The 15,184-nt window shown below is 51.4% G+C and overlaps 1 protein-coding gene across 1 annotated transcript in view; it reads right to left on the reverse strand.

The window, feature by feature from the left end:
• Positions 1–10,876, reverse strand: part of FIGNL2 (fidgetin like 2) — a 42,902-nt gene extending 32,026 nt beyond the window's left edge. The window contains exon 1 of the mRNA XM_039513750.1: positions 10,744–10,876. The gene's annotated coding sequence lies outside the window, so the exon portion shown is untranslated. The remainder of the gene's footprint in view (positions 1–10,743) is intronic.
• Positions 10,877–15,184: the final 4,308 nt, after the last annotated feature.

Raw genomic sequence — 15,184 nt, forward strand, 5'->3', positions numbered from 1 at the left:
CGGCTCCCCTGACTCGTACCCCGTGCAATCGCACACAGAGGGTGGAAGTGGAAGCTACTAGAACGCCAGAAGGATCTGGCAGAATTGCTGATCTCTCAGCCTAACAGGCACTGGGTCCTAAGAAACACTGTGTCCCGTCTGTAGCCCCAAGCACTCAGATCGGCCTTTCACTGCGTGTTGGCTTTTCTGCGGGGGGGCATGGGAGGGGGGTTCCTTAGAACTAGAGAACTGAGACTGAGAAAAATTCACAATCATCAATCAGTCTTCTTCAGTATGGTGGGAGATAGCCCAGAAATCTCTCTGTGTCTTAGCTGAGTACCTCACAAATCTTTAATGCATTTCTCCTCCCACACCCCGTGCCATTATCCCCACCATATAGATGGGGAACTGAGGCTAAGGGACTGGCCTAAAGCCATATCAGCAGCCTGTGGCAAAAATACCTAGGCGAGGCTCTGCAGGACGGAGCGTGGGCGATTCAGCGCGATTCCCCAGCTGAATGAAACTCTCCATTCAATGCGCCGCTGCGGTCAAAGCAGCAAAGGGTCAGGGTGCATCACGCACGGGATGGCGACCGTGACGGAAGATGTTGTAACGTCACAATATAAATCAGAGATTGGCTCCATCAGGAACGCTGTGTTCCAACGGCTGGAAAGGACACCGCAGAACTGAGGGGGCCAGAGAAGGGCGATGAGAATGATAAGGGGCTTGGAAAGACTCTCTTCTGAAGAGACCGGGATTGCTACCTTAGAGGGGGAACCAGCGGGGACAGGACACGACGCTGAATGGGCTAGAGAAGGCAGACCTGGAGCTTCTGTCCAACCTGCCTCCCAACACGAGCACATGGGGACGTCCAATTAAATCCACCGGAAATACTTCCTCGCCACGCAACGGGGAACTCTCTGCCATGCAATATGGTTGAGCCAAGAACGCAGCAGGATTCAAAGGGGACCAGACATTTCTGGATAACGTGAATGCCCAGAGTTATCACGGTTCAGGCTAATGTAAATTTTGGACGAGAGATTAAACTTCAGGCTTCCGAGTTCAAACCAATCTCTAGCTAAATGGTGGAGGAGACCTAACGTGAGGCAGATTATCCCACCTCTGCCTAGGGCCGGGTTTCGTGCATCTTCTGCTGAAGCACCCAGAGGCCAAGTGCTTTGGGAATCTGGCCTTTACCTGCTCTGTGCCTCAGTTCCCTGCCTTAAAAATCAACCCACCGCTGGGCAGGTAGGCTGAGGTGCAGGGCAGGTGCAGTATCACCAGGACGACTCAGTGCAGAGAGCTAAGGGACCTACTCCCATGTACAAAGGCCCATCCAGGGCAGCACAGCTCGAGTTCCCAACAGAATTACCCTCAGCGAGAGCACGGCCTGGCAGACAGGGCACCAGGAGTCAGCAGACCTGGACTCTGTTCCTGGCTCTTCCACTGACTCGCTGTGCGGACTTGGGCCAGTCACTTTGCCTCTGTTCGCCCTCCCGCTCTTTGCCTGTATGGCCTATCCAGAATGCAAGCTGTCCGGGGCAGGGACTTGTTCTACGCCGGTGCAGCACGAGGCGGCTCGGCTCTTAGCTGGGGCCTCTTTGCCGTACTAGAATACGAATATTTCCCAGTCAGTAACACATCAAGCCATGAATGTGGCCCCTGATCCTGAAAGATGATGAGCCTCCACCCCGCCCATCGAAGTCGATGGGAGCCGTGGGTGCTCAGCACCGCTCCGACTCAAGCCCTAGCAGCAGCAGCAGCAAGGAGGGCGATTGAGAACTCGCAGCACAAAGATCCACACGAGACAAAGTCCGTGCCCCCTCTGCCTTTCCCGGACACGGCCTGTTTGCCTGCACTCAATATTTACACTGAAGAGAATTTGGTTTTCGAGTCCCTTCGTTCCCCAGGGGGGATGGGGGACGGACGTGGGACTTTTCTCCAGACCGCAAAGAGTGAAATCGGTCCTGCGGGCGTTCCTGTCACACACCCAGCATGCAAAGCTGCCCCTGTCCTAACTCCCCTGTGCACTCCCTCCGAGCATCTAGCAACAGCTCTTCTCCCACAATATCCCCATTGTTGATGCAAGAGCCTCCTCCTCAGCTGATCCCGTCCTATGGAAAATGTCCCCCTGTATCTCCACTGCGTCTACTCACTCTGTAACACAGCCACAGGGATCTACGCGCAGCAGCAGCAGGAGGGTCTGAACATTGGACTTTCACACAAGAATAGCCAGAGTTGTAACAGCTAATATTGACAAACATTTTAGATGAGATATTAAACCTTGTGCTTCAGGGTTTAAGCCAATCTGTAACTACTCGAGACCTAACGTGGGGGGCAGATGACCCCACATCTGCCTGCTGTGGAGTTCTGGCACCTTCCTCTGAAGCATCTGGCGCAGCGCACTGTCGAGCCCGCATACTGGTCTAAAGCTAACTTGAGTCTGACCCGGTCCTATGTTCCTGCATCCCACTGCAGCGATTAAGGCGAAGGATTGACACAAGCGCTAGCAGCGGGAAGAGGCGGTTATCCCCTATGGGTCCAGCCACTAGCAGGGGATGTGTAACACTGGGCTAAGATGTCACTAACACCACTCACTAGAAAAGGAAAGTTGAAAACTTAGTGCCACCTGGTTCCCAGCCCACTGTACCCTCCTTAGGCCAAGAGGCTTTTGATCAGAAGAGGAGCCATGTCACCTGGTTCCCCCCCACACCTCTGGAGGGTCAGTTCTGAGTGGCCTGCTGAAGCCGGATGCTGGGAGCATGCGCCGTGTGGATGGAAAGATGAGTGTTTTCAGCAGCAAGTTCCTATTGCATCCAACACAGGCACCAAAGTGACGATCCCTGACAGCCTGTAACTTGGCCAAATCTGAAAGGCTCTTCCTGAGGACAACCAAAGGCGCCTCTCCGACCCCAGGCCGATGTCCCTGTCAAATTTCAAAGTCCCCGCTGCAAACCCGGGAATCATTAGAGCTTTTCAAAAATACGGATGAAAAGTGTCAGGCAGGCTTAATATGTGGGTGGCTAAAGCTCCTTCTCTGAATACAGGCACCCCATGCCGCACTGCATTTCCATGGAAGAATCCCAGCTCAAACGACACTTCCCCACCCTCCACTCCCGTCCCCAGTTGTGGGTTATGACACTTCCCCTGCTAACAACTATATTTCCCTCATGTTGAGGGGGAAAGAACAACAGAAGTTCATAAAGCTCCGAAAACCAGAAACATCTGGCATAGGAACAAGCAGGTTTGACCAAGTGCTAAACCACAGAAGTCTGCAGCGGATCGTTTCTGCCCTCAGTAGCAGTGTGTGGGTACTGCAATTTTACTGTATTATTTATGCAATCAGGGATTGCATCTGAACAGGCAAAGACTGAATACTGAACCACGCTCCTCACGAGAAGCTCTAATACAAGTCACATCCCGATCACGATTTCACCAACATTTGGATCTGTGATTTTGAGGTTTCTAATAGAAACTGACTAATTATTACATCCTAGAAAGCACAATCACACACACCCCATCCATACACACATGCACGTACTGTGGTGTCAGAAAGGGATACAAACACACACAGTAAATGGTCAGATGGTTAAGACTCATTGTAGGAATGGATAAAAGGGAAGCTATATAAAAAAATCCCAGAGCCTAGATAATCCTTGTTTACTATACCACGAATGTGCCTGGCGGTCTCCTCTCATTTTTCAGTCAAGAGTTATCAGCATAGCATTGGATTGGCTACTGACACTCTGTTATTTTCCCAAAATAAGTCCCAGTATGTTTGCTGGCCTGCTACCAGGTGCCATAAATAACAAAAACTGAATTGCACTTCATCAAGCAAACAACAAAAGGACATTTTGTGATGCACCTTTCTACATCGGAGTTTTTTAAAACGTTTTTGCTCACTTACCAGATAGTTTGCAAAATCTGCAGTGGCTCTCCCAATCATTAATGTGACTACACAAGGCCCAGTTCTATAGGTCTATCTCTAGAGCGGCTACTATGCCCACCCCCAACCCCACCAGGGTTTCTGACCAACGCACAAACACTTGAATCTATTCCCGGTAGGGATGTATTGTTCTCTCTCTTTAACAAAAAGAAAACCGAGGCACAGAAAAATTAAGGGCCCAATTTTCAAGTGAGCTCAGATCCCACCTAAGTGAGGTGGTGTGACTGAGTCCCAGGCTGGTGCCTTCACCGCATAAAAACAATAGCTGCTTTCGTTATTCCCTTGGACTAAGTGACAGGAGATGGGAATTTCTAGGCAGGAGGTACAGGAGAATGAAGTATTAGGGTCTGGAGCAGTAATAGGTAACTGCTGAAAACTAGCAGTGATGTCTTTTACATGTGAAGAAAGTCGACTGTGGGTGTTTCAATATAAATCTTACTTTCTGCTTCAAAGACAGTAATATTTCAGCATATTACAGAACAAGCTGACTGTACGCTGCCTGGGCACTGCGAGCTGCCACGCACACCTGCGGGGCGGTATAAATGACAACTGCAATGAGTCAAGCTATCGCAAAACAACTGGATTGCAAGTGAGACACACTGTGCATCTCTTCATGTATCCAGATACTTGCACAGACAATGGGGTGCAGGCCACATCCTTGCAAGTTGCCTTTGTCCTCGGCAGAATCTTTTATTCGTCCTGATCCACCTTTGCTATTTTAAGACTTAGCACTGACTTTGCAGCCAAATACCTTGGTGAGACTTTTTGTTTACTGCAAGGGAATCAATCAGTAGTAGTCGCTCTGTGAGCTAAGATGTGAAAAAATTATCAAATTTATACGCAGTGGCCATCACAGGGGCCCAAAGTGAACCACCCAAATCCATTTTTAGGCTCCTAAAATAAACAGCCCTCATTGTCAGAAGGTACTGAGCTCAATAGGAGCCGTGTAAAAAGAGAGTAATAGCGATGAGTTGGAGCCTTCCAGCTACTTACTGAGGAGCCTAAATGTGGATTTAGGAAACCAAATTGAGGTCTCCACTTTTGAAACCCTTGTCCTCCGTGTGTATACGTATTTCAGCCTCGGTAAACCTGAAAAATATCATTAGGCTCGTCGCCTAGTAAAACTCCCTGACACAGAGAGGTCAGAGGAAGCCAGCTTTTGAACTACACGTGCCATGAAAGCACTTTATTGACTAAACGGTGGGAATCTGGCCCATGAATTTGTGCTATTTTCTCCATGAGGAAAAAAACCCCAAAAGCTCACCAGGGTCTCTGCTAAATCAAAACTGTTTGGTTATTTCCAAATATTCTGTAGGGCTTGTCTGGGGATTTTTAGTGCTATTCACGTTGTAATTTGCTAATTCTCTTCCAGCTATATGTCTGCAGAAATGAGAAATGAACTTTCTTGGGAAACAAGACAAAAGAGATTGAGAGCGAGCGAGCGAGAGGTTGCTCCTGTTCTACAGAACCGTTGTCAAACTGGCACCTCGGTGCGGTCTGATTGCCTCAAATTGAAGCTGCTATTAAAACCCCACTCAGAGGTCTGAAAGAAGCAAAAAGGTTGGGGAGAGGGGAGAAAACATCAGCTCCAGATAAGCAATTGTTAACATGATCCATATGGTACACAACTTGCCTTTCTGTTTAACCAAAATGATAATGGCAAAAGGAAAGAATGCAGAGGGTCTTCTAAAGGAGAATGGAGGCAGAACAAAGGCTGCTAGCTAAACCGTTCCCTGGAGCTGAGTTAAAAGAAAACTAATTGTGAGAGAGGAACAGCAGCTTTCTGCTCCTTCATGGCTTAAGCCACACCAAAAACCCACCCCAGGATCTATTTCTCCTTTGCTAAATCGGATCTCATGCATTTTTATAATAAAAACAACAGGCATTTAAGGAACTGTCCTTTCACTTTTGAAACAGAGAAACAGAAACTCCAGATACCAGCAGCAAAAAGCGAATAAGTATTAACATAGGGCATTTTCATCATCAATAATTAGCTTTCGCAAAACCATCAGTGGTGAAAACGGGCACAGCTCCTTTGATTTCTGTAAAGTTTCACCCTCTCACATCCGTGCTGACTTCAGGCCTGCATGTTTATATTATTTCAGGATTCTAAGGATTTTCAAGGGATACAGTACAATATATGCCAGTCATTATCCCAAAAAGCCCTTGACAAGAAAATGCCCATACACTCCTGCTAACTAGATCTAAAAGAAATGTTTAATTCCACTGCATCTCTACCCTGCCAAAATGTTTAATTCAGAACAACCTCTGAGAACAAACACCCACATAAATTACACATTGGCACTCACACAAAACAAAATTCTACACACACACCCCAACTCCCAGTCAACATTTGACGAGCACATAAAGAGCGATCCATAAAAACTCAAGGTCAGCAATCAGCCTGGCCATGTGGGAAGATTTAGAAGGAAATTGGCGAGGTTTTTCCATAATACAAATGCATACAATCAATAATTCAATTATAGAGCCAAACCTAGTTATTTTAATCATTTTCTTCACCAAAACTGTACTGCTTAAAATAACCTTCTTCAATTAACTACATCAAGTGTTGGGGGATTTTTTCATTCTGAATTTAGTTAAGCACATTTGTATCCTTCCAATTTGTTTGCACTAAAAATTGAGATATTATTTATTATTTAGAATTCATATCTCACATGCCAAAGCAAAATTATTAGTCCCATAAGTCAGTACACAGGATCTGCAGAAGCGCCAAGAAATTGATCATTTATTTAAATATCTATCATATATATACATATATACACACACACACACCATTTTTTGTGAGATATTCTTTTTTTAACCTACTGTTTAACAAACCATGGTAAAATAAAAGAATTGTCTTCTACTTGTAGCAGGAAGAGGACCAAAACCCAGTAAGAATCAAAGAAAAACCTTCCTAGCTTTAAAAAAAATACTGTATTTAAATTTAATTCTACAAAATTTGACTAGGCCAGTGCTGTCCTATGCCTGCCTGATTAGCTTGGCAATTAAGAAGGAGGGCGTGTGTTGTTGTTCTTAGAAGGTACATGATCTCCTGCTCTCTACCCAATAAACACAGTCACAGCATGCTCTGGAACCATTCACTCCCCCTACACATGTACATACTAACAGGCGTCATGCATGGACATTGACATGAATACATGCCCCTGAGGCCGGGGGCGGGGGCAGGAATGTTCTGAGCTGAGAACGCAGAGATTCAGCTAACAGTCCATGATCAGAGCCCTTTGGGGGAGCTCGGGTTACGCGGCACACATGTGAGAGCAGCAGGTACGTCTCTGTACAATCCATACACAGTTCTGCTATCAACACAACCACTAACCAACCAACCAACCAAACAAACAAACATTCTTCAGGCTCCTACTCCCCACACCATCCAGCCTCCATGGATACTGGCTTACACCGAGCCTAATCCTGATTTAGACCCTTTCCCTCTTCCGTTAATTGGCCACCCTTCTACGCACCACTGAGTACAAGCCAGGGCGTCTAAAGGAACACACAAAAACACCATACCGGCCAGCGGAGGAAGATCCTGCCATTTTTGCTGCACTGAGGCTCAGAATATTTGGGATCAGAGACGCTGAAGCAATTCGTATAGTGGGGGTGCTGAGAGCCACTGAACCAAACTGTAAACCCTGTATAGAATAGAAACCACGTCAAGCCAGGGGGTGCCGCCTCACCCCAGGACCCGTAGTGCCAGCACCTGTGTTTGGGATGAAGAGGAATGTGTGGCCAGCACTTCTTTCCGCTCACCCCACAGCACAGCTCTGACATGCCTTTATATGTAGTTCAGCCAGGTAGTTCTTCGGGAAAGGTACCAAGCTGCTTGGCAGCCTGCTGACTCGGGATCTGCTGCTTCGACTCTATTCACAGACAATTGTTGGGATGACGTGGAGGCACCAAACGCAAACACTCTGGGGTTTGGATGCATCTCTATCCATACTGGTGACAGCCAGGTGACAATTAATAACAGGAAGACCGGAACTGCCGCCCTGACCACGTCCACATAGCCCAGCGTCCTGGCTCTGCCAGTGGCCACACCATGCCCTTCAGATGACGGTAGAAGGAACTGAGGTTTACTCTCTCTTTCTAACTTTGTTGCATTACCTACTATAACTCTAGATACTCCTGATATCCAGATAAATCTCCAGTCCCTTTCTGAATCTTGCTAAGTTTTGGCATCAGACACTTCATGTGGCAGTGAGTTCTAGGTGCTAATTATCTTTATTAATATTAATTTTCTTAAGTATATTTTAGATAAGAACTTAAACATCAAAATCCTTCCTGCTCTCTGTGGACATTAAAGATCCCATTAGCACTTTTAGGGGTTTGCCTCCCAATATGTTTATGTAATCACTGGCCTCCCACAATGGCTGGACAGCAAGCTGTGTACTCCAGTCTGACAGACGCTGTCCACCCCAGAAGTGGCTGCATTTTTGTAGCACTGTGACCATGAGATAACAGATGCTACAGAAATGTAAGACAATATTGTTTGCACCCAATCCTTTTGGAGCACGGTGAGTGGTCAGTGAGATCCGGCAGACAGCTAAACCCACCCCCTGGGGTACTAGAAGGAAACCCGAGCGCAGTGCATTATGCACCCGCGTCCCTTGCAGCCTCTGAGGTAGGGACCTGGCAACTGGGCCTTTAATGACAGTGGCCAGGCTACGAGAATGTATAATATACTGTCACCCCCACCCCCAAAATCCATCAGGGCGGGGGCAACACCTTTAGCTACCAGGGGTGCAGATGAGATGCTCTCGGGGAAGAGATCACTCTGCCAGAACCAACATCCAACATGATAGAGAATTCTGACCTCTGGTCGAGGGCAAGCCACGGCCCCGAAGACCCCAGCTCCAATCCTGACGCATCTCATCATCCCAACATGCACCCAGACCCTGCACCCCCCTGACCCCAACACACACTCAGTTCCTGCCCAGCCTTCTGCCTCGAACACAATGCCAGTCCCCCCGCACCTTCCACCCACCCCCACCCCAGCTCTCTCCTCTCCAGCCAGGCTCTGTGACCCTGTGCACACGGGCCATCCACTGCAGCCCCCTGCAGCTGCCCTGCACACCCACCCCCGTGCATGCCCAGGCCTGTGCAACTCCCCCCAGAGCCCTGTGCACTCCCCCCGGGAGACCCCCCAACCCTATCCCGGAGGTTCACTATCTCAACGCAACCCCGCCACATCCCAGTGCATCCGACACCCTGACTCCTGCAACCCCCCACAATGTGCATCCCCCCCAGTCACACCCTGACCCCCGGGCAAGTCCCCCAAGCCCCACACCCTGTGCGACCCCCCCCAGTCACACCCTGACCCCCGGGCAAGTCCCCCAAGCCCCACACCCTGTGCGACCCCCAGTCACACCCCTGACCCCGGGCAAGTCCCCAAGCCCCACACCCTGTGCGACCCCAGTCACACCCTGACCCCGGGCAAGTCCCCAAGCCCCACACCCTGTGCGACACCCCCAGTCACACCTGACCCCGGGCAAGTCCCCAAGCCCCACACCCTGTGCGACCCCCAGTCACACCCTGACCCCGGACAAGTCCCCAAGCCCCACACCCTGTGCGACCCCAGTCACACCCTGACCCCGGGCAAGTCCCCAAGCCCCACACCCTGTGTGACCCCAGTCACACCCTGACCCCGGACAAGTCCCCAAGCCCCACACCCTGTGCGACCCTCCCAGTCACACCCTGACCCCGGGCAAGTCCCCAAGCCCCACACCCTGTGCGACCCCCAGTCACACCCTGACCCCCGGGCAAGTCCCCCAAGCCCCACACCCTGTGCGACCCCCCCTTCACACCCTGACCCCCGGGCAAGTCCCCCAAGCCCCACACCCTGTGCGACCCCCAGTCACACCTGACCCCGGGCAAGTCCCCAAGCCCACACCCTGTGCGACCCCCTTCACACCCTGACCCCGGGCAAGTCCCCAAGCCCCACACCCTGTGCGACCCCCAGTCACACCCTGACCCCGGGCAAGTCCCCAAGCCCCACACCCTGTGCGACCCCCAGTCACACCCTGACCCCGGGCAAGTCCCCAAGCTCCCACACCCTGTGCGACCCCCAGTCACACCTGACCCCGGGCAAGTCCCCAAGCCCACACCTGTGCGACCCCCAGTCACACCCTGACCCCGGGCAAGTCCCCAAGCCCCACACCCTGTGCGACCCCCAGTCACACCCTGACCCCGGGCAAGTCCCCAAGCCCCACACCCTGTGCGACCCCCAGTCACACCCTGACCCCCCGGACAAGTCCCCCACGCCCTACACCCTGTGCGACCCCCCCAGTCACACCCTGACCCCGGGCAAGTCCCCAAGCCCCACACCCTGTGCGACCCCCAGTCACACCCTGACCCCGGGCAAGTCCCCAAGCCCCACACCCTGTGCGACCCCCAGTCACACCCTGACCCCGGGCAAGTCCCCAAGCCCCACACCCTGTGCGACCCCAGTCACACCCTGACCCCGGGCAAGTCCCCAAGCCCCACACCCTGTGCGACCCCAGTCACACCCTGACCCCGGGCAAGTCCCCAAGCCCCACACCCTGTGCGACCCCCAAGTCACACCCTGACCCCAGGCAAGTCCCCAAGCCCCACACCCTGTGCGACCCCAGTCACACCCTGACCCCGGGCAAGTCCCCAAGCCCCACACCCTGTGCGACCCCCCCCAGTCACACCCTGACCCCCGGGCAAGTCCCCCAAGCCCCACACCCTGTGCGACCCCCCCCCAAACCCACCCGGCCCCGGCGCGCCCCGGGCCCGCTCCCGAGCCGCCCGCCCCGCTGACAGCCGCGGCCACTCACCGCCTCATTCCGGCTTCATCCCTATCGGAGCCCGGCGCAGGCACCGAATCCGCGGGCCCGGGGGGCGGCGGGCGGCGGTGCGGGGCTCGGCATCCTGCGGCCGCCGGGACAATGCGGAGCCAGCTGCGGCGGCTGCTCCGGCCGGGAGCTGCGGGGCTGGGCTGGGCTGGGGCGGCTCGGGGGAGGGGGGAGCGCAGCCTGCTCAGTGCTGCCCCCTCCCTGCCCTGCCCTGCCCAGGGCTCTGCCTCCTCCTCCCCCCGCAACCCCCGGGGTCCGCCCCGCCTCTCCTGCAACACGGGACCCCCCCCCCATTCCCCCTCTCTGCCCCCGCCCCCAGCTCCCCCCATCCAGCCAGAAAGGGGCTGGGGGCGGTGACCAGTGGGCCGCGAGATGCTGCCTCCTGCCTGGCTCAGCTCATCAGCTGGTGGTGAGAAGTGCTGAGATCAGCCAGAGCACAAAGCGGGGGAGCGGAGGGGGGGGGGCGCACCCCACGCCCCGGGAAATCCCTTCACCCAGGTCCCTTCCAGCGGCTCAGCCCTTTGATCTGGTTTCCTGGGGCGGGAGCTGTAAGTTCCTGGGTTAACACAACCAGGGGGGACGCTCTCTGGTGACCACGGAGATTCCCTGGAACGCACCCCAAAGGCCGGGGTGCCGGAACGATGGCAATAGCGGGGGTGCTGAGAGCCACTGAACCAAGCTGTAAAATCTGTCCCTGGGGAAACTACGTCAAACCAGGGGGTGCGGCAGCTCCCCTGGTGCCAGCACCTCTGCCTCAAATGCTGCCCCCCTTGGAGTCTGGGCCAAACTCAGGCACACACCCTGAGATCCCATAACAGAAAGAATTGAGGTCCCTCCCTGCAGCAAGGGGGAGACCCCAGGCCCACACCAAGTTCACACCAGAACCAGGGCTCAAGTCCCAGGAGATTTGCCACTGGCTTCACGGAGAGAAGGCACCCCCAGCTCCCACTGAAATGTAAGCGAACAACAGCTGGAGGGTGTGCCCGTGGGAATGGGAGGGGCACAGAAATAGGGGCTGGGAAAAAACCACAGTGAGGGGAGATGCCGAGTAACCTTTTACCACCACCCATCAGGACGCTGCAAAGCAGGGACAGGGGCTATTTCTCTGTGCCTCAGAAAAAGCCCAACGGTCAGAGATTTCGTCTGAAAAGTGGAAAGGGTTTATTTTTTTAATACACCTTTAAATCTTCTCTTGTATGTCTTAAAAACAGCAATATTAGCCCACTGATTGTTTCAGGTGCTGCGGCGTGGACGGCTGAAGCAATCGTATCCCCTGGGACACGGTGATTCGGGGCTGTGGTTGACGAGGGGTTCTGTACGTTGAGTCCGTTTCTGCAGTCGCAGTAAGGGTTGCCCCCTTTTAGGAAGGAGGTGGGCAGGCACATCTGCCATGTGAGGTGGGGAGGCCGTTCAGCGTGGACTATATTTTCTGGGGGAGTGAAATGCCACTGGGTTCTCCAGGGGGGATCCGTAACGAGGAGTAGTTTAAATGATTTAATGCAAATGTGCCAGGGACAGAGTTCGACGTTCAACAGCACGAGGGGTGCAGACGTGCTTCATTCAAAAGAAAACTGGGGTTCAAGACCAAATTATTGCAGAGGGTTGTTTTGGGGTGGTTGTTTTTTTAAAAGCGTCTGAAGGCAACTGTGTCATATACACATACACGGAGCAACTGTGCTCCACCCCCCTCCCCTTCCACTCCTGCATCACAGCCCACATTGCAGGAGCAACACGCAGCAAGCCCCTGAGAAGGCAGCAGCACATGGGCAGCTCCGGGGCCTTCAGCCCTTGGCCTGGCTGAGGTGGTTCTGGGATTGCCTATATTCCTTCCCAGAGAACAGGAGACTGTGGTTTGCATAGAACCAGCTGCTCACGTGGGGCCAGGTCTCCATCTACTACATCGTGTTCAAGGAAGCCAAAACTACCTTGAAGACTTCCCCACAATTACTTTACTGTGCAAAAATAAAACATAGTTACTCCAGGGATATCGTGTTGATGGGAGGTGACCACTATTTAGGCATCAGCCACTCTGTGAAAAAGTTTGAGAGCCTGTGTAATCGTTGCATCCATCCTCTTCATAGTCTGCAACACACACTCCCTTCTCCCTGTCCAATAATTCACCTTCTTCAGGTCAATTTCAACCCAGAATGCTTTGCAGGTGCCTAGGCTTTGGCCTCCAACTCTCCCCCGGTGCCCTCTCCCTCTCTTTAGTAACAAAACACACAAACTCCTAGTCTATTTTATTACACCAGATCAATTTCCTTTTTAATACAATCAGATCACAATGAAGTTTTCCATACCCAAGACCTCTCTCATTTCCCTGGGATGATGACACGTTTTCCTCTTAAGAAGCTGGAAGAGAAACAGAGCAGCACACACAATATTCCTCCAGGTAGGCAGATAAAGGCTTGGAAAGAAGAAATTAACCCTTTTCTTTATGTCATCTCAGTGCCAGCCAGCCCTGTGTGTGGCTAGATCTTGAGAGATGGAAGAGAGTGGAGGCTTTAGGGGGAAGGAGGGAGAGAAATGCCTCATCTTTACATTTTAATTATCTTCCTCTGAGTCCGTGAAGGTGATGCTTTAAGACACATTTTTTGCCTTTGGAGTATTGGATTACAGAATGTGTCTATTAGCAAAAAGATTTCTGCAGGAAGATAGCCCAAACGTCATAGAAGGGCTTTACTACCTCCTGGAGCTGTGCGGGGAACGGACATGCCTTTTGGCAGAGAATGTTGAGATTTTGACATGTATTTTCATTCCAATTAGGAACAAACCCAAAAAGTTCAAAAATTTTCCACGAAAGAAAATTGCAGAAAATTTTCATTTAGGATTGATGGAAATGTTTTATTTGCAACAAAATTGAAACATTTCATTGTGAGTTTGATTTGTTATTTTATTTTATAACAAATACATTTTGAAATGAAAAAGTATTTAAAAGGAAAAAATCTAAATGTTTAATTCCAACAGTGTCCAAACGGGATATTTTGATATTGGGGGAAAAAAAAAGGGTGGGGGGAAGTTTTGCCAAAATAAAATTTTGGCAGAATCGACCCCATTGAGTTAGCTGGATCTGCATTCTCAGCCCGAAGATTGTTCCATCAAAGTTCTTCTGACCACCTCTACCACTCCACACTTTGCAGAAGATGTTACAACTGAGGGTGCATTTTGCTCACACCCAGAATTTTTTAAATGCAGCTCATCCGCATTCCGATATTCTCATTATTTACTTAATTATCTCTCTCGTCAATAATACACTTTTGGGAGCGCAAAACTGAAGAGTGACAAATGAACAGACCATTATTTAACACACATTGGGCCAAATTCTTCCCCGGAAGTGCACACGGACATCACAGTTTGAAACACCCGGTGCTCAGTTCTCCTGTCACTTATACTGATGTAGAACAGGAGCAGCCCCACTGAAGCTAATGGAGTTGCAGGCGAGTTACACAGCTGGTGTAAACGAGAAGAGAACCTAGACCCATACAGGCCACTGGGTGCTAAATCTGGAGCCATGAAAGGCTAACGGCCATCTCCAGCCATTCAAAGGCTGCCCCAGCAGATAATTATCATATGAAAGCAGCAGTGGAACCTGCAAGTCTTTAATTTAATCTAAAAACACAGGGTCTGATCCTCCATCGCTATGCTTGTGTGCAATCCCATGCAACCCATCTGGAGTGACATGCTCACTTGGTAGCATTTTTATATTCACTTTGCACAGGAGCAGACGGCTGCCCAAGCTGCAGCACGTCAGAGAAACCGGCCTCGGCGCTTCCAGGCTACCCAGGACATTTTCCAAGATCCAGGTCACATGGCTGGTGACTTGTCAGAGTGACCTACATGGCTGGGGGGCCGTCCGGAATGGATGATCAGTGTGAGGTGCGGAGAGCTGCAGTTACAACCTCCCGCTGTGAAGAGCTTACACTGTGTATCCCCTAGTTCCCCAGCACATTGCCCTAAGAGGAAAGATGCAGGGAAATCGACCTCAGAACCATCACAGTCCATCCTCCTAGCGCCAGCTCTCTGGACCGCTCTCCTCTCACTCAAGCCTCTCCCTTTGATCTAGTGACTGGAGGCCTCATCTGGCTTCCCTGGGGACTTCCATCTTGTTGATTGGTTTGTTGCCTGTTTGGTAGCAATTAAAACGAAATCAAATGGCCGATATGTTTTGTGCATCAATGACATAAGAACATAACATAAGAGCGGCCAGACTGGATCAGACCAATGGTCTGTCTAGCCCAGTGCCCTGTCTTTCAACAGTGGCCAGTGCCAAATGCTTCAGAGATGGGGAACAGGCCCGGGCAATTTATCAAGTGATGCATCCCCTGTGGTCCAGTCCCAGCTTCTAGCAGACACTTTGCCATGTTATTTGGGAGAGGAACGGTCAGAGCTCCTTGCTGAATTCTACCCAGACTCCAGGGTTAGT

The sequence above is a fragment of the Mauremys reevesii genome, linkage group 25 (assembly GCF_016161935.1).
Source record: "Mauremys reevesii isolate NIE-2019 linkage group 25, ASM1616193v1, whole genome shotgun sequence".
Classification (NCBI taxonomy): Eukaryota; Metazoa; Chordata; order Testudines; family Geoemydidae; genus Mauremys; species Mauremys reevesii.